The sequence below is a fragment of the Lepisosteus oculatus genome, chromosome 19 (assembly GCF_040954835.1).
Source record: "Lepisosteus oculatus isolate fLepOcu1 chromosome 19, fLepOcu1.hap2, whole genome shotgun sequence".
In the NCBI taxonomy this organism is placed as follows: Eukaryota; Metazoa; Chordata; class Actinopteri; order Semionotiformes; family Lepisosteidae; genus Lepisosteus; species Lepisosteus oculatus.
The window spans coordinates 1,074,089-1,096,290 of NC_090714.1; the positions used below are offsets into that span (position 1 = coordinate 1,074,089).

General features: G+C 38.1%; 1 long non-coding RNA gene across 1 annotated transcript in view; it reads right to left on the reverse strand.

The window, feature by feature from the left end:
• Window positions 1–22,202, reverse strand: part of LOC107078915 (uncharacterized) — a 95,947-nt gene that overhangs the window by 70,037 nt on the left and 3,708 nt on the right. The window contains exons 2-3 of the long non-coding RNA XR_011182604.1: window positions 20,079–20,158; window positions 18,334–18,429 (exon numbers count right to left, since the gene is read on the reverse strand). This is a non-coding gene — a long non-coding RNA (uncharacterized lncRNA). The remainder of the gene's footprint in view (window positions 1–18,333; window positions 18,430–20,078; window positions 20,159–22,202) is intronic.

The following is a 22,202-nucleotide window of genomic DNA, read 5'->3' on the forward strand; positions in this document are numbered from 1 at the left end:
TTAATTAGGATTGGTATGATAGTATAACTGAATAAACCTGAAAAATACATTACAGTAAATTTCAGGTCAAATAGCGTGATCTATTTTTCCTTCCGAGAATACAATTTTTAAATGCATGTTTGATTGACAAGTACTTTATTTATATTTCTGTTTTGATTCCAGTTTCGAAATGATAGCTATTTATCATACATTGCAGGGCAATGAACACCAATTACCATACAGATATTCTGATATAATACTGATCAAAAGATATCCTACAAAACATGTTGTGAGCAAAGGGTATTATGGGACCATACCTAGACCATGTCTAATTTCAAACTAGCTAGGATATTAAATCTAGCCAGAATGCCCCACCTTGGCTGTACTTCATAATGGATATGGATGTGCTTTGATTTAATGTCACCTCAAATCTGGACAATGAATGATATGACAACATTTTCTTGAAATACTGAAAACAATCTAGAAACAGAAATCCCTCAGAGCTTGATTTAAAAATGGAAGGTGCAGGAACATACATTTTAAAACTTGATAGCTATTCTAGTAATTTACTCATCATCTGTGTGTAAATGTTCAGAATAATCCCAGGTAATTATACAGCAGCTTTGTTGTTTTGTTATCCTCCTAGGCAAATTCATCCAATTTGGTCCTTAAGATCCAGATCAGTGTGGTAAATAAGCACTGACAGATAAAGAGTTGTTCTAACAGAGCTCTGAGAGATACACGTCTCACCTGTGAGTTATATTAAGTATGATCACTCTTATCTTGACTGAACTAGGTTCTCTTGCCTGCTATACTATAGGTCTCACCAGCTTAAGATTCCTTGGCTATGAATATCTCATAATGTAATTCCAAATTTATGTGTTTGAGAAGGATTTTTGGTTTTACCCTCCGTTGCTCTGCTTATTGAACGTTTTATCCATGCCAGTGATGCAGTTCAGTCATAGTCTGCCTTTCTCTAGTGCATTCAGTGCAAAACATAGACCCCCAAACACCCCAGCAGATGTGCCTTAATCTTTTAAAATAAAAAAATCAACTCCAAAATCAAACTGAATGTCCTTTGCCACGCACACAGTAGAAACAGCTGAACTGCGTAAGTGCCGAAAACATCATGGAATCTAGCTGATTCTTTCCTTCCTAGATGAAGACATTTTCAGAGATAACATTTACAATTCTGCCTTCTTTTGCTTGCAATTCCATTAGTTAATGGGCCGAACTCAATATTTTACCCAATCATTGTTAAGCAATGCACAATGCAACAATTAATAGTAGAAATATGTTATTATTGTTATTTTAATTATTTCTTTCCAATACAAAGGACTAGTCACCAGATTTGGATTTATCTTTGCAAAAAGAAAAAGCTCCTGTAGTTTACTCATGGCTAAACAGCATTTAGAGAAAAAGTACTGTGTGAATCATACTGATGCTGTAAAATACATTAAACGCCCTGTGTTTGGAGAAGGAAGATTATTACAGAATTTGATTTTTTTTATTTCTTTCCTAATTTATAGCCATTGCATCAAAATCATCCTAAATACACACTGTTTTCTATTTCAGTGCTTGATTCACAGAGTTAGAGGTAAGGAGGAAAAAAACAAACCTACAATAAAATAATAATAATAATAATGTTGGACTGTTTCTGATGTATAAAAGACATCCAAAGGAAAGGGAACAGTTTTATTACAATATCTTAGTGATAAATCCCAATGCACCAGATTTGGCTAAGACAATAAGAACAAGCAGGAAAGACTAGGTCCATGTTCTAGCTGCAGTTTAATTCCTATTGTAAAGATGTAGTATCGTTCTTCCTGTGACAGTTCTGCATTTCTTCATTTTGACCACTAAGAAGGCAGTCTTTGAGGTTGTAGAGTGTCATGCAAAAGTACTTGTACCCTTCCATGGTTTAGGTGTATAAAGGCACACATTGGGAGAATTGGGAGAAGGGTTTAAACACATTTCAAAGTCCTTCACTTTCTGCGCGTATGGTGAGGTGGATCATTAAGAAGCGAAAGGCACCCAAGCACTGCCTACATTAGGCTGTCCTTCCAAGCTGAACAGCTGGGAACGGAGGAAGCTAGTGAGGGAGGTCACTGCGAGGGCACTGGCGACTTTGAAGGAGACGGAGAGTTCAAGGGTTGAGATGGGAGAACATGTCCGTGGGTCAGCAATATCCCAGTAACTCTACAAAGGGAAATTGTATGGAAGTGAAAAAAATACATCTCAAATCCCACAGGTCTTTCCAAAACAGCACCTTAGTGATACTGCACACATGTGGCAAAAGGTTTTGTGGTCAACCAAGACAAAACTGGAACTTTTGAGTCTAATACAGAGTATTAAATCTGGTACCTACCCAACATTACTATTCAATTGCCAACAGTGTCCCTGCATTCACATGGTGGTGGCATTATTATGTTATACTTGTGCTTCTTATCAGGGACAAAGAACTTTGTCAAGACTGATGGGAACATAGACGAAACCACGTGCAAACACAACAAAGCAAACATCTGCTTCAGACCTAAAACTGGGACAAAAAGTCACTTTTCAGAAGGGACAGTCATCCAAAGCTCGAATCCTACACCGTGAGTGTCCTTGATTGGGTCACTCAAAGTCCTGACTCAATCCCTGCTGAGAATGTGTAGAAAGACTTGAAAGCTGCTGTCCATAAACAGTCCCCAAACCATGGGAGAGAGCATGAGCGAATCTGCCAGTAAGAATCGGCAAAGATTGCTAGCGAGCAAGTGTGGTAGAGATTTACACCAACATACCTGTGGTTGTAGTTGAATCCAAGGGTGCTTCACAAGTCTCAGTACTTATATTATCGACATATTTGAGCTTTTTAGTATTTGCTGACAATAACTGTAATTTCTCCATCCATCCAATCATTTTCTAACTGCTTAATTCAATTCAGAACTGCGGTGAAGCCTATCCCAGGGTGCAACTGGTGCAAGGTGGGATACTGCCTGGAGGGGACGCCAGTCCGTGACAGAGCTCACACAGACACACACATGCTCACCCCAGGGTCAGTTTTCCAGTAGACGATTAACCAGCATACCTTTGGACAGTAGCAGGAAACCTTAGCGTCCAGAGGAAACCCACGCAAACTCGGGAAGAACATGCAAATGCCACGCAGACAGTGCCCAGGTCTGAAATAAATCCCAGGGCCCCAGCACTGCAAGGCAGCAATGACAACAACTGTGCCGCCCAACTGCAATGCATCATTCCTTAAATATTTCAGTTTGAACAAACTATTCATGTCAAAGAGTGTGTATGCATGCTTTTGTAATTTCACAAAACAGGGCACTGTCGGAGGAGCCTGCACACTTCTGCAAGGCACTATATTTAGGGCTATTGTTTGTACAAATATTTACCTATCTGCTAAGTTATGTTTTTCAAGTATCTGCACAGGTGTGCTGGGTACTAAACAGTACAGTGCGAGAGGGATAATAAATCAAAGCACCTCCTAATTCCACTACTTTTATAAATGTGAGGAAATTCCAGTCACAGTAGCCGTTTGCATGGCTCTGAAGGTGAACAAAACTGAGAGGATATTTGAATTAACTAGTCCAAAGGGGAGACAGACACGGTCGAGATAGACAAAAGAAACATAACATCACCCAAAAAACATTTAGCCAAATTACTATTATAAAAAGAGCCAAATTCACAATATGCCAGCAAAATGTAGGGTTGATACATAACTAAGCAATTTAAACGGAAATAAAGGTTAAGATTTTTGAGTTAGTTGCCATGGTTGTCGGTTAAAACAATTTTTTTTGGTATGTGTGTTTCCCATGGTAGTGAAATACCTTATTAAGGTGTTGGTAGCTCAATAATGATTGGAGTCTGTTGAGAACAGTTTCTATGGTTACAATTTGTAATGACACATTTAGCTCGTATATTTACATCCCACTCTCTTGGGGCTGGGCAGGAGAATGGGATTCCTGCTCCAGTGAAAGGAGACTGTATTCAGTGTATTTGAAATCATCTGGATGACAACTGATGTCTGTAAGGCTGGACCCCTCCAGTCTCCCACAAGATTTGTTATTGTTTTTGAATATTTTTTTTACAATCAAGTGTTAAAAATACATTTGATTCAAAAACCAAACCAAAATGCAAAAAGTACCATTCACAGCAAAATAAAAACAACTAAAGAACCATTCATGAAGTTGCACAGAATTAGTCACTGTCAAGAGGATATTTTTGGTGCTGGCAGACCTACTGTACATTAAAACATCTCACAGATAAAGCCAGTGCTCAAGAAGGTTCAACTGAAGGGCTCTCTTTTAAGGCTAAGATGAACAAAGACGGAAAAAAAAACTTTAAAAATTGATTTTACAATGAAAGCGTAGTAAATAAAGCGATTGACTGGAATATGTCAGTCTCTATTTTAAAGGAAATATCACCATTTTAGAAAACGTTTAGAGAAAGAGGATCACATCCACTGTACTTGCTCATCTAAACAATAGACTTCCAACCCCTAATTTGTGTAAGTCAGCTTGAGAACGGCACAACGTGCTCTTGAGTTTCAGAAAATGAAGAGAAAAAAAAAGCTTTTTGTTGTTCCTTGGTTATTAGAGAAAACCTTTTGCTTTTATTAGAAATACATTAATATAGATTGACACCCTACATCTGCTTAAATGGTCCAATTTACAATTTTAATTCTCACAAAGCTTTCTTGAATGTAAAAGGCCTGGGGGACCTCAAGACAAATATGAACTCACAGCTCACTGCTCCATCCCTTCCCACTTCGGTGTTTGGGTTGGGTGTTGCTTAAGGGACAACTGCAGTGATGTTGCAAAAGGGATCGAGGATACACTGTAATGTCTCAGCTGGAATGAGTCCAGGTTGCGATATTACTCTTTGTATGTGAATAATAATGCAAAAAAAAAACAATTTTCACAGCTGCAAATTGTTAATAAAACAAGCAGCAGAGCCTTTTCACAATTGATAGTTCAAACCAAATTAGCCATTACTTAATCTTTGGCTTTCCCCTGCTCTGATAGATCGTAAAGAAGTGTAAACAATAAAATAAACACCATTACATTACTGAAAAAATGGTTTGTGTCCTTTACTACATTTAAAATATGATTTGAGTTTATTGTCTGTCTATGTGGTGGCTCAAACCTCATCTCACCTCACCTCAGTATTGTAAAAGCCAAAGTTTATTTATATTCCCATATTACTTATTTTTCTTGTCAATGTGGCAAATATAAACGTGTAGATTTTATTGGTTGGGCTCACCATTCTAAGTTTACGCATCTAAATATATATATCATGCTGTACATTACAACATTGTGCTCCAAAGTATTAATTTTAGATGGCTGTTTAGACTAGAAGTCAAGCCTTACTGTGGATTCAGCTCCTTAAATACTCACTTCACCCATTCCTTATTATTGAAACCTTTCCACAGCAGGTCTGCATCGGAAAAGCAAAGTCACTGCAAGCACCAGTCTGTTGTCCACAATGAAGATGAAAACAGAACAAAAGACCAAGGCTACAATATCTCTGTTTTAAAGTTGTATGGCAACTCTTAAGGCTCGGAATTTTGAACCTATCCAGGACACTCCAAGTCACGGCCAGATCTGATTGTCCCTGTATTCATGAGACGCCAAAACAGAAAAACACTGAGTTTGCATCTTCATCCCTATTTCATGTTCCAATGTTCTGACCTTGGCATATATAACTCAGTGCATTCTAGTCTTGGGGTAAAATTGAAGGGCCCACACACAGAAAATAAATAAAAGTGTGAATAGAAATTGCGTTTGCCACAAAACCTACTATCAGTGGGAATCTAACTGCCGTGCAGTTTCAGAATTTCAGTTTAGCTTCCGATTAAGGTAAGTCCTGGTATTTTATTCCCTACATCTCTATGCTTCATAGCTTTCAAAGGCTGCTGGGTAACTGCCTATTATCCAACAGTTCCACTCCAGTGCCCTCCCCAATAAAACTTTTCATATCCTTATAAACGAACTAGATTGCCGTGTTATAAACATTTACACTACGCTAACAGATCATCTCCGCACATCGGAATTGGCTAAATTCCCTTCTCCCAATGAATATATTGAAGGAGATTAGAGATATGATAGCTTTTCAGATTGCTGAACCCAGAGAAATTAGTTTAGTGAGCGTTTACAGAGGCTAAATTGGAACCATTAAATAGTGGATTAAATTGATGGTACTTTCATTGTCTGTCCTTCGGTATTGCTGTAAAATCAATTAGCCGTCACTATTCCATTCTCGATAAAGTGTGATTGTCAGCCCTGGATCGGTGCTGTACAACCTGACAGCCAGCTGAAATGGGACACCATGTGGAAACAAATTTGTATGGGGGTATAGCAGAGGAAAGTGACTGGGGATTTTGTTTTCAAGCGATATTGTCTTCATCATGAGTTTAATGAGCACTAGATGTGTACTATTAGTTTGTGAGACTGTCTTGCTTATTCTATCTAGTCAGAGATTCATGAATTTAAAAATTGCTACAGTGTTTGGGCAAGTATAGTAGGCTGCTTATTGATTTTTTTTTTTGCCAGGGTAGATGATTGTAAAAAAGGAAACATTTTAACATCTAAAGCTGCCTCCTCAGTATGGTGGGCAGAGATTGCATTGCTCTAGGAGCAGGCTCTTTATATTATTACTGAAAGCAATCTGTTCTGATAGTAGAAGATGTCTCTCATATTTACAATGCACCATACTGTGACTAAAACTATAAAATGTGACACCAAAGCTATCAAAACCTCCTGTCTCAATAAGTTAAAACATAACCAATTTTGTATATATCTCCAAATAGTGTTGAAATGTTGTATTTTTGTCTTGTATAAGGTCATTTTGTTATCCATAATTATGCCTTAAAACGTGTTTTGTTTGTAGGAGCCTCCTGAACTGAGCACCAAAAATGACCCCTCTTCAACTGTATATATTTTATACATAGAAAAGCTGTAAATCATCCAACATAATATAGAAAATAAAACTGGAATCCGAGTTTGATAGTAGTGGTATAATTGCTTACTTTTTAACAGAAAGTCTCTAGAGGAAAAGCCACAGAATTAGCAGCTTAAGAGAAAGTGATGAAAGTTCTCATGTTTTTTTTCCTAAGCAAAAATAAAAATGTTCATTGCATAACCTGGATTCATGGTACATCAGACCTACCCACTAACTGAAATTCAACATTTTGGTTTTCTGAAAGCTCTTTCTAAAATACGTGTAAAATACAAGTTATGACGTGAAACACTTTTTCACATTTTGGCAGACCACATTTAGCTCAGCACAGATGTGCTTTCGACAACTACAGCAAACTCAGAGCTTGGCGTTTTTCTGTTCTCGCATTTAAAACTTTAGGCATTTAAAATAAAATGTAGATTACAAGAATCCCCAAATCGTTTCCAACTGAATCATGCTTTCAAGGGGTTTCAGGGTAATATGAAGAGTTTATTTACACTTTGTCTAGACCAGGGAATGGTCACATCTTCACAGTGTAACTTCATTACAAAATGAAGTTGGATTTCTACAGATACCCATTCTGCATAAAACTGTGAACATTCATATAATATGTTTTTGAAGTTGAACATAATGGTTCAGTCCAAAATGTTATTGTTTAACTACAAAACCTGATTTATTGCATTGTGCATGCGACCAATACAGTTTTGAGTATATATATGATAATTGATCACAATGACACACACTGGATTTTATACCTCTTGAGTATGCACAATACTATTTCCATAGATTAACCAGCTTGCAGCCTCTGTTGATTTGCCCCTTCATCCTTTTTCCTGAAAACAGGAGTACAGTACTTCAGTTTTGCTTTTTTACTGATTGAAGAAACACAACCCCGATTTGGATGTATTTTGTTTTAGAAATGTGCACCACAACAGTGTTCAATCAATGTGGAATTCTAGCCTTGTTTTGATTTCTACATATCATAAACGTCCTTCATTTTACAAAACATTGCAAATATCATTGTTCTAACCCTCTTCATAGAACAGAAAGCACAAAATAAAACAAGAATTTTAGACCATCGGGTCTTAGTTCATATCCTATTGCCAGCAGGGTTAGTTTCCCGATTTGAACCTGATTAGCAATTACAATGAATAACATGAACTCATTTTCTATGGATGGTGAGGCACCGTTTGATACCACAACTGCTAGTCACGTAGGTATGTCATTTAAGTGCTTGAAATTGGGAAAGCTATAAATGTGAAAACTATTTATTAGTTCTCTGTAAAGGCCTTTCTGCAGTCAATGCCATTGTTTCTCTCTTCTAAGGAAATGTCACATTTTCGGAGAACCCATTTCCATTTTCTTATCCCCTAAACAGTAACACTATACAATGTGTGTCTGTATTTTTAATCTCATTACACATGGAGAGATAATTGTGGAAGCAGTGCACCCTAAAAAGCAATGTATTCATGGGCTTTTCATGATTGTTGCTCACGAATTAATCAGTTGGTGCAAAATTGTTTTCCTTCAAAATATATATAGGCTCCAAATGGCTCTACCAGAAAAGTCTATTCTATTCTCTGTGCACGGATTTCAGCCTTAAGTCCAGAAACGCTTCGAATCTGGGCTATTGTAATACATGCAGCTCTGTCCCTGCTGGGATTCAATTAAAGCATTCCATGGGCACCTCTGGCTTCAAAACCACACAATGCCACTCTGCAGACAGTAGAGAACTCAACTATGCCAAAAGGGCAGGCCTCCTGTCACAGCAGAATACAGTGCTATCCAGGCTTTAAGTGTTTGGCGCCCATTATTGAACAAGGCCTGTTATACTACATCATTAACTGTACTGGGATCCTGTGAGGTAGAAGCTCACTATTGGCCTAGTGGGTGTGATAGGCTAGTTTGTAATTCACCATCCTCATCATCATAGTGACGTCTATGTGTTGCTTGATGTCTGCAAGCCTGCAGTGTTATCATAAGATAAATAAAAACATAAAAAATTCAGTAAATCAGAGGACACTATTTATCCCATCATGTTCATTTGGATGTTAGTAGCTAATTGGACCAAGGAAGTCATACGTGTATTTCTGAAATGATCCCACAGAATCAGGTTAAACATTTTGGCTCGGTAGCATTGCTCACAACAACCATGATGTCATGTGTGAAAAAGTGACTCCTACTTGAAGTCCTAAATTAGGATGAATTTCTGAATGCATTTCATAATCATGAATACTTGTGTCAAACCCTCACTGTTTCTACTGTTTGAGACTGAAGGGAATCAGTTCATTTAACTTGTCTGTGTGCCATACCTTCCAAATGCAAAATACTCCCGTTTCTCTTATTTGAACTCTGTCCAGCACAGCAGTGAGATTTTGTTGACTAAAGTCGATACGAACACCAGAACTGACTGGGTGAGCATTTTGGTCATTTGGTCATTTAAAGTTTTAAATGAAGACTTAATACAACACAGTTTACAGACGAGGAATGTATTGGCAACTTTGTTTCTTTCAGAAATGTTAAACTGTCGTGGCCAAACAGAAGAAGGCAGGATGGATTCACAGCCAGAGCAATCAGTGCTGATCAGGAAGAGACAGTAAAACAAACCCTGCGACAGTTATGACAATTAAATCTCACATGGAAGGTCCTTTTGCTGTAATAGAAGTCTTCTGTTTTGTGCACTGCTTGAGCACAGGCCGCACAAGCAACGCACGTGTATTTCTCTAGGGCTATGTGCTGGCTGTCTGACGTCTCGACCTGTAACTCCTGCAGGCCCGTGAACCATGGGGAACGCGAGAAGCGATTAGGTATGTTGCATTTTCTGCTATAAATGCAACATTGGCAAGTCCTTCTCATAATTGAATTGCAAGGCTCATGTTTTTGGCAGACCTTCTTATGGTGCTTTTCTCGAATTCTCCCACTGCATATGATTTCCACACGAGATTAATTCCACGCTTCACATAAAATATTCACACACTCATAGCATGCCTCTCCAAAGTGCCGTGCGCTCACTCTATGGTGTGAACAGTGGGCTAAAACCTATCTTGTGTCCTCTTCACTGCTTGTAACCAGATTTTGGACAGAGTACTTCACTGAATCACACCCTCAGTCAACAGATATGACATTTACTGTCACCAGGGCAGTCCGTCATCAAGGCTCTGAGCAGCAGGCTCTTGGCTAAATATTTTTATGCTTTCTGCTCACTCTTGAAAGATTCTCTTCGTATACTGTATATATCTTTACAGCTAATCTTTTCTCTTTTAATTCTGTAGAGACACAGGAGATTTCAGATTTCAGATTGTTTAATGAATTAAAAATGCTGACCTCTTCCCCTAGGTGGACATGTAAATGTCCTTGTTTGTTTATTGTAATGCAGCATCAAGTCATTTAGAGCTGCAAGTGTTCTTGGATCAGCCTCTACCAACTTTGCAAACGTGCTCATGCTTAGTCTAATTGTTTGAGGAACACTAATGGCCAGCAATTTTCAGGATTGGATTGACTGATTTTCTATTGGATTCAAGGCAAGATACTGAAGGGGCAACTCAAGGACATTCACTTTTTGCTCGTTATGTCACTCCAGCACAGCTTCAGCCTTGTGCTTTGGGTGGCTCTGCTGCTGAAATGCACATTTTTAGTTGTACTGTTCCAGTAATGGCTTCCTTTTCCTTTCTGAGAAACAGGTCATGCTTGCTGAGGTGTCAATGATACCCTTGATGTCCATTTATTAGTAGTCCATGCAATTGTCGTCTCATGGACATTTTGTCGCATCTTAGCCATTGAACCGTGCAGCTTTGTCATAGGTGCCATTACCCCTATAGTGGCATGCCTAAGCAGTGCCCTCCTGGTGTCTGGGTGGTACCATACCAAATTCACTTCTTAATGATCAGCCTCACCAAGCTCAAGGTGATTTTTCTCCATTTTCCATACCCTTCTCCTGACCCGATCCATCCTACAGCTTCATCTCTGTGGCGGTTGAAAACGTGCACATGCATCGTTTGCAATACAAGAAATGGGACGTCATTAGAAGCAGGCAAACACTCTTGCAAAGAAATGTATATCTACTGTACTGCTATACTGTAGTCTACATCAATCTTAATGTTTCTTTATCAGCCCTGGAATGTTCTGGGAAATTCACAGGCATTATTGACAAAGTAGATGTTAATAAAATACATTTAAAAAGGACTAATATTGACACTCATTTAGATCAATTCCACTATTTCCATTGTTAGATATTCATATGGACCTGGTATCATACTCTCATGAATTAAGAAGCTCAATATTTATGGAGTAGCTTCAGTTTGTTTTTGATTCTGTAGTTGCAAAAATAAAAAATGTGTGCAGTACATATCAATATATCCATGCATTATGCATTGAAACATTTTAATATTTGTAAGTACTCTGCAGCTAAATCATATGAAGCAATCTGTGTTAGAGAATGGATTGTAAGCTGGTTGACAGGTCCAGTAACAAATCACAGGGAATTACGCCTGTCAGTCCTGGAGAGATGCTGCTTAATATCCTATGAGATCAAGATTTTCATCTAATTCTGTCCTCTAATGAAATAAAGGAAGCCCTGCTGTCCCTTTTCTATTGTCTGAATCCTGTTATCTTCAGATCAGGTTAGCTGGTGCTCAAAAGTGCTGGAATTAATGTCACCTTTTGTGTATGAGAAATTTGTATTTACCCTGAAAAATGGGCAGATATGACAGCCCATACATCAAGCAAACATGAGTAAGACCTTGATAGGTTGTCAGTTTTATTTCATCATTTTTTTCGATTTCTTTTTACCGAAAGCTGAGAAAGATATAAATAAAAGAAATATACACAATTTAACAGCTCAGATTAAGTTGGTGTTCCGTTTTAATCCAATGCAACCAGTTTAATCAAACTGCACATATAAAGACTTCTTTTTGTCTTCATGTTAATAAGCTCAAAATGCCAATTTCAGCATAAAATGGATTTTTACTTTAATATTGATGATGCACATACAGTAGGCAAGGCCATCTTTCCCAATCAAAAAGCCAACTAAACCACAAACTAAAAAATATATATATATTTTTATAAAAAAGTAAATGTTATTGTGCATTTTGCAATATCTGTGTATTCAGTTTTCATATCCCATCTATACAGCATATGCAGTACATGTATATGCATGAGATACATTTAGGTAACATAGGATAGATTTCAATTCAAACTTGTAGAGCCCTACACCCTCTTATCTTTTTTGAGCAACGCTCCTTGGTCCGTGAGCAAGTGGTCGATGACAAGTGAGTTTGTAGTCTGTAGAAAATAAAAACAAATTATTTGGTACCGCCATAATTACTATCCTGACTAGACTAACCCGTCTAAAAGATTTTTTCCAAGAGAAATGTGGAAGCAGCTTTACATGTACAGTGCCTTCAGTGTGGGGGAAAGTAGGAAGACCATTGCAGTTCAGAAGTAAAGTCAAAATCACTCAATAATCACAGACCAACAGAAACACACTTTTACCAAGGCAGCACTTGTAATACACAAGTCTTACCCAAGTCTGCATTGTAGGTCATTAATTGGTTAGCTGCTGGGAGTTGTCAAGGCAGCTGTAGGGGATGAACAATTTGTTTAACCAGTTCAGAGTTCATTTAGCAAAGGCCTGATTACTTCAATTCCTCTCCTCTGGGGACTGTTTCATGAAGTATTACCACATCAAAAAAATCCATTGGAACTTCCTACACGTACTGGCATGCTAATGTCCTCCGAGTCACTCCGTTTCATAACGAGACTATAAGGACACTCTGAAATCCCCAAACAGGGAGTTTCTAAGATTTAAAATCTTAGACGTAAGAGTCCAACTCAGATCTTCAGAAGTGAACATGAAATACTGCAGTAATTGTAAAAACTGCTGATTTCATATACAAAAAAATATACATTTACTTTATTAATCCCAAAGATGGGATGAAGACAGAAGTTTCCCGTTACATACATTCTGCTTAATAACTTGGAACGCATAACAGAGTATCAATATCAGAATCTTAGCGGCCTTTAGTCACGCATAATTTCACATTATTAGGAAATTTATGTTGCATAGTTATATAAATACACTTTTAAAATACAAACGTGTATTAGTCCTATATTAATGATGCATACTTGAACGTATAATATTATTTAAATCATTTAAAACTCCCAAACACAAGTGACAATCAGACGGTATTCACTGCTTAAATGATCTTTCAAACCCCTATTTTAGATCTTTTCTAGGGTTTCCCTTGTTTGGACAAACTTTTGCGCTCTAACTCCGCGCTTAAACATGTTTGAGTTCGATGCAAAGATGGACATGCAGACTAAAAGACGAATTCATTGTTATCTGGAAAAACATAACAGCAGCTTGGCTTTCCTCCTGCTGCAGTTCCACATATACCAGTTTCATGTGTGACTTGTAATTGGTTGGGGTTGGAGTCCATGCTTTGAGGAGGTCACAGAATATTTCCAAGTGGAGTCAACTTGTCTTTAATGTTTGGGAATATGTTCAAGGCTGAAGGTGAGAAGGGCTTTAAAAGAGGTTTCTCATGAACCTGCATGACCCGGACTGCTCCTGTTTGTGAGACAAAGATTTAGGCAAACACTTCCTGTACTTTCTGTAATGTTAGGTGACAGCTGATGATCGGAGGCAGGCAGGGGGCTTTCCACAGGTGCCACACAGATGCCTGAAAAACTAACAAACGCCCATCATCTGATGCACTTTCACACACAGTAGCTTCTAAAACACAAGCCAGCAAATCAGGGGTCTGCTTTCACATCTGTTTCAAGTGAGCTGTTTTCTGAAGGAAATGACTGCATGTGACTTGCAGATGATGTAGTTTGTGAATTAAATTTACTATAAACATTGCGGAATGTGTCAGGAATTGGTCATGAAAAATGTCAGTCATATCAGTGTTTTCATTGGGTTTTTCTTTATTATTTAAAAATGAAACAATGAAAACTTTAACAAATATTTCATACCTGGATGAAATCAAAATATTAACTGATAGGATTACGAAGGTAAAATGTAATAAAAAATGTTTGTTTTATAACCAAGATTTTTTGCATAAGTATAGGATGAATGGTCAACAAGTGAGGAAAATGCAACAATAAAATATGCAAAATACAATTATTCAAGCATTCTGGCCATGTTTTAATACTTTAATTGTACTATTCTTCTGATGGGGTAGAGTTTTTGTTGCTGTACTGGTTGTGCTGTTCATTTTGGTTTAGTGGAGACAAAAGCCATAATGTGCAGGAAATAAAACGCAAGACAAAAGGTGAAAGGCTACCAAAGTAAATCAGTTTGGCAAGATTTGAACTCTAATAACTCATTAAGACTAATAAACTATAACCGATTTAATCTCGGCCATATCAGTCAGAGATTTGAACCCCTTCTTTTTTAATTGGCTATTTTGTAATCCCAGTTCCCAGCAGAGCTGATGGTCTGTCTCTCTCTCTAGAGAGTTTGCATAAAATCAGTTTGAAACGGTGTGTCAATTTCTTTCTGAAGTCGCCATCTGGCTCATAGAGCAGAGTCTGGGATAATACACTGACCCAGAGAGTCGCTGCAAAGCAATCATCAGGAGATTTACACAATGTGTTATGACAAATTTATTACACAACACTATCACCGACTTTAATCTTTTCTGTGCGCTCCTGGCCTTTCTTAAAGGAATCCCAGGCTTCAATTTGTGTTACAGTCTCATTTTTTTCCAGCTTGAATTTGTTTTACAGTCTCATTGCTTTCCCAGGACTGCAAGTCAAATGCTTTAGTTTACTTGCATAATGTCCCCTTTTTATTTAAGGAATGACAGTGATATATTTCTCACTCATCAAAGCATTTATCAATATAATCCTACCCAGAAATTAACTTTAGTTTCAACAACAATTATTTTTAAATCCTTTCAAAAATTCTTTTTTTGTCCTTCCTACATTTGCTGTGCCTGCATATAGACTAAACACTATGTAGACTATCAAAGCTGTTTGGGTATCCACCCTTTTTCTGTAACTGCGTGGCCCAGTACTGGGTGTGGGGTGCCAATTAGTTATGTTTTTTCTTAATGTACCAGTGATCAATTGACTTTATAAAAGGTACAGGGTGAAATGTTTTGCTCTTAAGGGTCTTTAATGGTTCAACCAGTTAAAGTACAAGTGCAGTAAGCAGAACCAGCCCTATGGGCCCTCAGTCTGGACACTGGACATCACTGCTTGGAGTCCTGGTTTTTCCTTCCACCAGCCAAGACTGGCATTCCCCTAGAGGCCACAATTCTCATCATTTTCAAGAGCACCATTATCATCATCAACCTAAAGATGTCAAACGTTTCTGCAACAGCAATAAAGCATGCTTTTGAACCTAGGTGCATAAGTAGAATTTAATATTATCATTACCACATAATCCAAAAGCAGTTATGCCTTGCCTCATTGCAAATAAGAAAGTGTGTTTTTAATATTCCACAAAAAAAGGTACATTATTGCAATAAAAAGGGATTTTGTGAAGGTGGTTTGCTAAACAATAACCCACTGCAAATCTGAATTGGGATATTTTAATGTTTCCTTTCAAAAATGAACAAAAATAAAAGGGTCACCCGCATCTAGAATCTAGATACTTAAAAGTATGAAGCGTGAAAAAGAAAGCTCGACGAGGTAAGTCGAGCAGTGCAGAGGAGACAGGGTGATTCTGGAGACGGTTTCACAATGGTGAGAAACCTTCAGTGTAAACACTTCCCCTCCTAACTTTCCCACCGTCCACAAGTAGTCGGAAGTGTTCAGAAACCTTTATTTCTGTAACTAATTGATTTCTTGCCAGTCTGCTACCTTCCACTGATGCTGCACTTATTACCCTTAAACAGAAGCAGGTGGGGATCTCGGTAAACAGGCCCCGCTTCCTTACTCTACCCCTTGGGGAGTTTTACTGGTATCACTGCTGCAGAGCTACACGCAGGCTGATTCAAGCCAACTTTCGCTTTCTTTTACAATCAATAGGCAAACATCTATTAAACACCAAGAAGGGGATGTTCATGAACAGTTCCCGAGACCGTCAACCTGTAATAACATTTTTTCTTTTCATTCCCTAACTAGTCATTTTCAACGCAATGTGGGACATTTACTGTATGTTCCCTGTTTCATTCTTTATTGTTAGTGCCCCTTTAATAATTACACACACATCATAATGCCCAGCCATCTAAACAAATTCCTAAAGGAAGGTTCAAACTGCAGATTTTTTGCAACACTGTTTGAAAGGTTTAATTAAAGGTTTAATTAAATTACTGTAAGTGGGATTCCCTAAGCCAATTTGACAGTCATGTTTTTACGTGGCCTCTACTATCACAAAATAACATCATTCCATAGCAGTCTAGCCTCAGTGTATTTCAAAGTGGGCAATCACCCCAATGCACTATAATGTCATAAAGACAACTAAGTACTAATGCGAAATTAAAGAAGGACTTTAATGTAAATATCTCATGCATTTAGATCTGAAGTTGTAAAGTAATTATATATATATATGATTTTAACTTAGCAGGCCTAGGGCTTTAGCAGGTTAAAATATTAATACTTATTAAAATCATTTTTCAAAGGGTGATGGCACTTCTTCTTTTCCTTTTTCTCTTTGCAATATCATGTGTATCATAATATTTTTCTTTCCTGAGAAATGATTAAATCATTATAATAATTGAAATGATTAAACTTTAAATAAAGCAACTTCAGGCTCAGCATTGCCAGACACAAAAGTCCCATCACTACAGTATGATAGTATGCTGATTGTATATGCATATATATACACACATACAGTAAATACGAGAGTTATTACTGTATCTGAGAGGAGAGCTGCATCAATGTAAGAGCTGCAAGGAAGCAAGCAGAGGTCCACAGTGAGAAGTACAACGAAGACAAAAATATTCTGGGCACGGTGCCTTCAGACACTAGGCTGGTATTATCATTCTGTTTTTATTCTTCTACTTCTCAGTGTAGAAATCCATATTATATATAAATATAATATTAGGATCATACATTTAACAGCTAAACATGAAAGTGATGTTTTCAGCAGGTAGTAAATCTGCCTAAAATATGTTTCTTAAAACCAACACCGGGTCATTATTTTATTCAAGATACAGTTCAAGAGGAAATGCTATTATATTTACTGACATGATGCTATAATGTGAGAATTGTGATGTAGGGCATGTTATATGAACAAGCCACAACAAATTATACATTAGATCAGAAAAAAGCATAATTTTGTTGCTGATCGTAAAAAATGTGCCACATTTTAGTTCTTACCATCAGCAAACCTTCAACAGTTGAAAGTATTTAACAGTTATGCTAAAGTAAAAGATGAAATTAGATACGAAACTAAGAATATGATATTGCTGCAGATATCAAAGATCTGTGCATTGCAGTTATTTTATGCTGAAGATGTACTCAAACTAACAGCTGTACAAAAACAGTTTATTTCCTGGGTAAAGTAAATTAAATTAACACAGAAAACTACTTACAATGCATTTGCACGTGCTTAGGCCCAGTCTTTGTGTGACACACATAATTTATTTAAAAACCTACAGCACATTTATTAAAAACTCACAGTGAAAATGCTATGCTGGTGTTATTCCTTTGTTTTTAGCTTTATTGTAACTCATGGCGGATCAATCAGAGGTCTTAATTATTGTTGTAGCCCTATCAGAGAAGTCATCAGTCAAAGTGCTTATGAAATAAAGATGTGTTGATTTTTAAATACAAATGCCAGCTGAGCTGACAATATGCTACTGGTCCTCAGTTTAAAATAGGGGGATTTCAAGAGACACTGTATGATAATAGCCAATTCAATCCTTTGTGACCCACTAGAAAGTGTTTAAGTGAGGCACCACCCCTAAAGTGATTAGACACATCTATCTTGCCCTGACAGGATCCCATTAGGCAAGCGGCTCTCTCGTTTAATTTACCTGACTTGTTAACAGCTCACTGTTTGAAGTTGCGGAAAGGAAGCTGATTTTCCAGTGTACAGTCAGAGCATTAAATTCCCATCAGATGGCTAAAATTCACAAATAAATGGATAATTTCTACTGTGTCCTGAGAGCCCTTGGGGATGTCGATCAGCGAGGTTGTTTGGGGGAGAGTTGAGGAGATTGCACATGTAACAAATTGGCTGCCGTCCAGTAAAGGCTGTTCTACGACAAGAAACTCGCTAAATTCGTGGCTGGTAATACAGGTACAACATGACTTGGCAATACAAACATGGAATCATTTTCCCTTTTAGTGCAATTAAAGTTACAGCAGCCCACACACCTGCCCCTCTGCCCCTTCTGCATGGCTTCACTGTGAAAATGACTTTTAACACCTGATCATAGTCCTGGAGCCTTTTTCTTCCCCAAAGAGTCAAACAGATACAAATTACCTTTAGCTCTGAACACCAACCTGCAAACTGCTCAGGTGTGTTCTTCGTAAATGCCACGGCGTGAGACAGCGATGAAGCCACAGGTAAAACCGGCACAGGTAAGCTGGAGAAAGGCGCTGTTGAAAGAATTAGCACAATGTTCCTGAAAATGGACTTCTTCATTTTTATGCAAAATAAAGCTAATTAATTCATAATTCACTCTGGGTTACCCCTAAAATTAAAAATACAATACAAGTACAAACAATTCAAACGCTAACAACATGTCTGTTGATCCTATGTACTCATTGCTATCAATGAAAAACAATTCCGTGTGTTCTCAACCAGTAGTGTGGCAGATGATGGCCTACATACTGTACATAAACCTCCTGATAGCTGAGTCATTACACCAGATTTATTTCAGAGGAGAATATTACCATAGAGGAAATCTTGGACTGAATCTTGGAGTCAGAGCAGAGGCTGGACCACCAGTCAGACCTTCCCACCCTAATCTGGACCGTATTTCATATTGCCTGCCTGATTTCCCCTTATTGGTCAAGACTTTGATAGGGATCCCTCAGTCCAAACCGGCTTCTGAAGTTACTCTGTCCAGTCAAGAGCTCCCACCTTTTCCCCCAAAGAACCAGACTGAACGAGCTTGACGGCGATAGCTAACCTTATTCAGTGGGAGAGCCAGCTCACTGGGACTAGTGCTTCCCCCATGGCTTGTCTAGAGCCCTAGCCAGTTACCTCAGTATCTGGTTCGGTTCCCAGACATAAAACACAGGTATTGCAAACATTTTGTTTCTTAGTCGATGGGTGAGAGCCCAACCCACAGCGTTCACTTCTGCGCCAGCTCAAAGACGGTCCAATCAAGAGAACCCTCCTGTGCTTTTTACCTATTTAAAGTCAGTCCTAATTGGCATCAGCTGCACTTTATCCCTCTGTTGTCCTTAAACCGCCCTCTGGTGGCTTAAATTGTCATGGACAGCTCGGGGAGGCAGCCGCGCTGTTCAGTAACTTCTAAATCCCTATTTTTCCCCGACTCACTGAATTGATTGGATGAATGATTTGTGACTCCCGCCACTACAAAATACCCATGGGCAACAGTAGTGTACAGTAATGTCTTGCAGAATGACATGAAGAACCCATTAACACTCATCACATCACAATACAGAGATTGCATATGCAATGAGTTGCATTATGTCATCATAGGTGGGAATGTATTGGATCGCTGATTGCTAAAGAGACATGGATTAAAATAAAAAGGCGTGACAAATGTTTTGAAGCCTAATGTTGACTGAAACATACTAGATAAAGCATTTGTGCATAAATCATTGAATTAAAATCAAGATTAGGTGGACAGCATCAAAAGACAGACCACTGTAATGATGAGCCATGTGTGTGATGCCCCAGTGATTCATCAAAGATACATGTAGCTTTATGCCTTATGATAAAGTGAGGTACAGAAAATGTAGAGTTGGAAGGTTGTCTGGATACTCCATCACATTTAAAGTTGACCGGTTCTAGGCTTTTTCTTTTAGCCATTTGGTCCAAAATAAACTCATATTTGCAAAAAAATAAGCAATATCAAAAGTCTAGTTTATTTTGTAAGACCTATAAGACGCTGTCAGGTAGTCATCCAGATCCTTGGCTCCTATCTATTACTCATATAACTAGTGAACCCATGAGGCATAAAATTACTGAATTCGCAAGGTGATTTATGAGTTTTCTACCAACAGCATTCAAAATATGCAGCTGATTCTCCGAGCACAGGGAAATCACTAACCTCTCCTGGACATCCAGGGGGTTTAGAGGCTGCTGTAAGAGAAAATAACCTCTGCCTTGGCGACTGGTCTGGTGAACATTCTGAAAAACAAAGAAGGTAACTAAATGTCATACCTCTCTCTTTCTTTATTAAAATGTTTCTTTCACAATATTGACGACTCTGCTTTTTCTGAGAATTTACTTTTTGGAAAAGGCATGAAATGATTATTTTTTGCCATGCTAAAATGAATATGCTTTGATTATAATGCATGGTTGATCACGGCATTAAGTCAGTTCTACCTATATTAGTTTTGACTTCAGAAAACAATAGAAATTCAACAGTCATACCTTGTTGATCTGATGTAGATGTATGTCTGAATTTTGATAAATAGAGGTGGAAAGGGTGACAGAGGAGAAGGAGCTAGCAGGGCAGATCCAGAGTACCCTGTATTCATCACAATGTATTAGTCTCAAACAATAGCTTCCTTCCATGATGACGGAGGGAGTCTGTGGGTTTTCTAGCTCAGAACACTGACCCAGAATAAAGTTCTCATACAGTCATTAAGTACTCATTTTCACAGACACACACACCAAAAAAAAAAAAACACTTTATAAATCGTGCCATGTGACCGAGAAAGAATTAAATGTGAAGCACTGCGTCAGTGGACTCAGCAATTTTAAAGTAGGTCTTCGTATGGAAGTTAGGTTTTTCCTCCAGAGTCCTCTTCTGGAATGGAGATTGTATTTGAGCTATAGATCAGAATTCACCAGAGTCACGTGACTGAACATCGAGCACTTCAGAAACAGGCTATCTGGGGCACAAAGGAACGCAGTCTCCCCTCTGGGAGGTTTACTAAACCCAAGACACCATACAAAAGCCCAAAGCATATTATGGTGACAAGGCTGAAACAATAGAGTTCAGAACCAATAATATTGTTTGAGTTCTACAGGTTCCAACAATATACCATTTTATTTTCCTCCAAGGTAACCAGAAATAAAAATAGGTTTTAATGGCAAGGGTCAAGGAAGAGGCTTGAGGTATCTGAAAAAGTGCTTCATGAAGAGAGAACACAAAAATCTTCTCGAATGTTTCCGAGGCAAGAGTTTGGTGCCGTAATCACTCACAGATTTCAATAATGAACTGACTATACAGGTTCAAAACAGGGCAAGCAAATAAACTCACTGCCTCTCTGTCGCCTCCCGTGCTGTCTGCTCTAAAATCCTTGAAATTCCAAGATTTCACACATAGCCTGGCTGAAATGCAAGAAGTTTCTGTGTGCTTGAATTTACATTGCAAATGTAGCCCGTGCATCTTGCTCGACAACGAATGCCAATTTGAGCTAAATCTGATCAAAACTGTAGGAATTGGAGTTGTCCTTTCTTCTAGCCAGAGTTCACAGTGACTGCAGAAATTGCAGCTATATCATTGTCTAGGGTTCATTATCTGCTTGCATACAAGAGCTGTTTCACGAGTTTAGAAGGTAAGAGTACCACGTAGGCAGAGAGAGTTTTAAAGCAAGAGGTGAAATAAACTCACACATGATTTAGAATTGTTTTTGGTGTACATGTAGCAGGCCAAAATAAGACTTTTATCCTATTGACATCTGAGAGGTTAGTAGATGATGTCCACGCCATAGAAATATTAAAAAGGGCATGAGTTAATTGCTTTGCCCGTAATTAGCATAAATGTATCAAGTGCACTATTATAATGCAAACAATTTCTCAATGCATGAAGATGTTTGTGGTTTTTGTAGCTTTATTGTGCAGCAGAACATCAATGGGAACATGCCTGAGGATTAAAACTCTTAAATATAAAAGACATGAGAGGCAGGGCAGAACCATTGATAAAATTCAGTAACAGGTGTGTGAAAATCAGCACCAAGACAGCAGTTAAAACATTTTGCTAGGATCCATAAATCACTCTGCTAGTATTTCACTGTCATATAGAAGCCCTCTGCCCTGGACTGATAAATAGCCTCACAGGCCGACAACTGCTGCAAAATCATTCAGATCGGGAAAGGGAAAACTCTAAATCTGACATTGTGGAGTGTTGAAAGGAAAAATGTCTGTTTTCATAACCTACCCCAGCTATAATAAATACCGAAAACTCACATTAACTTCCCCTTAAAGGCACAATATCCTCTTT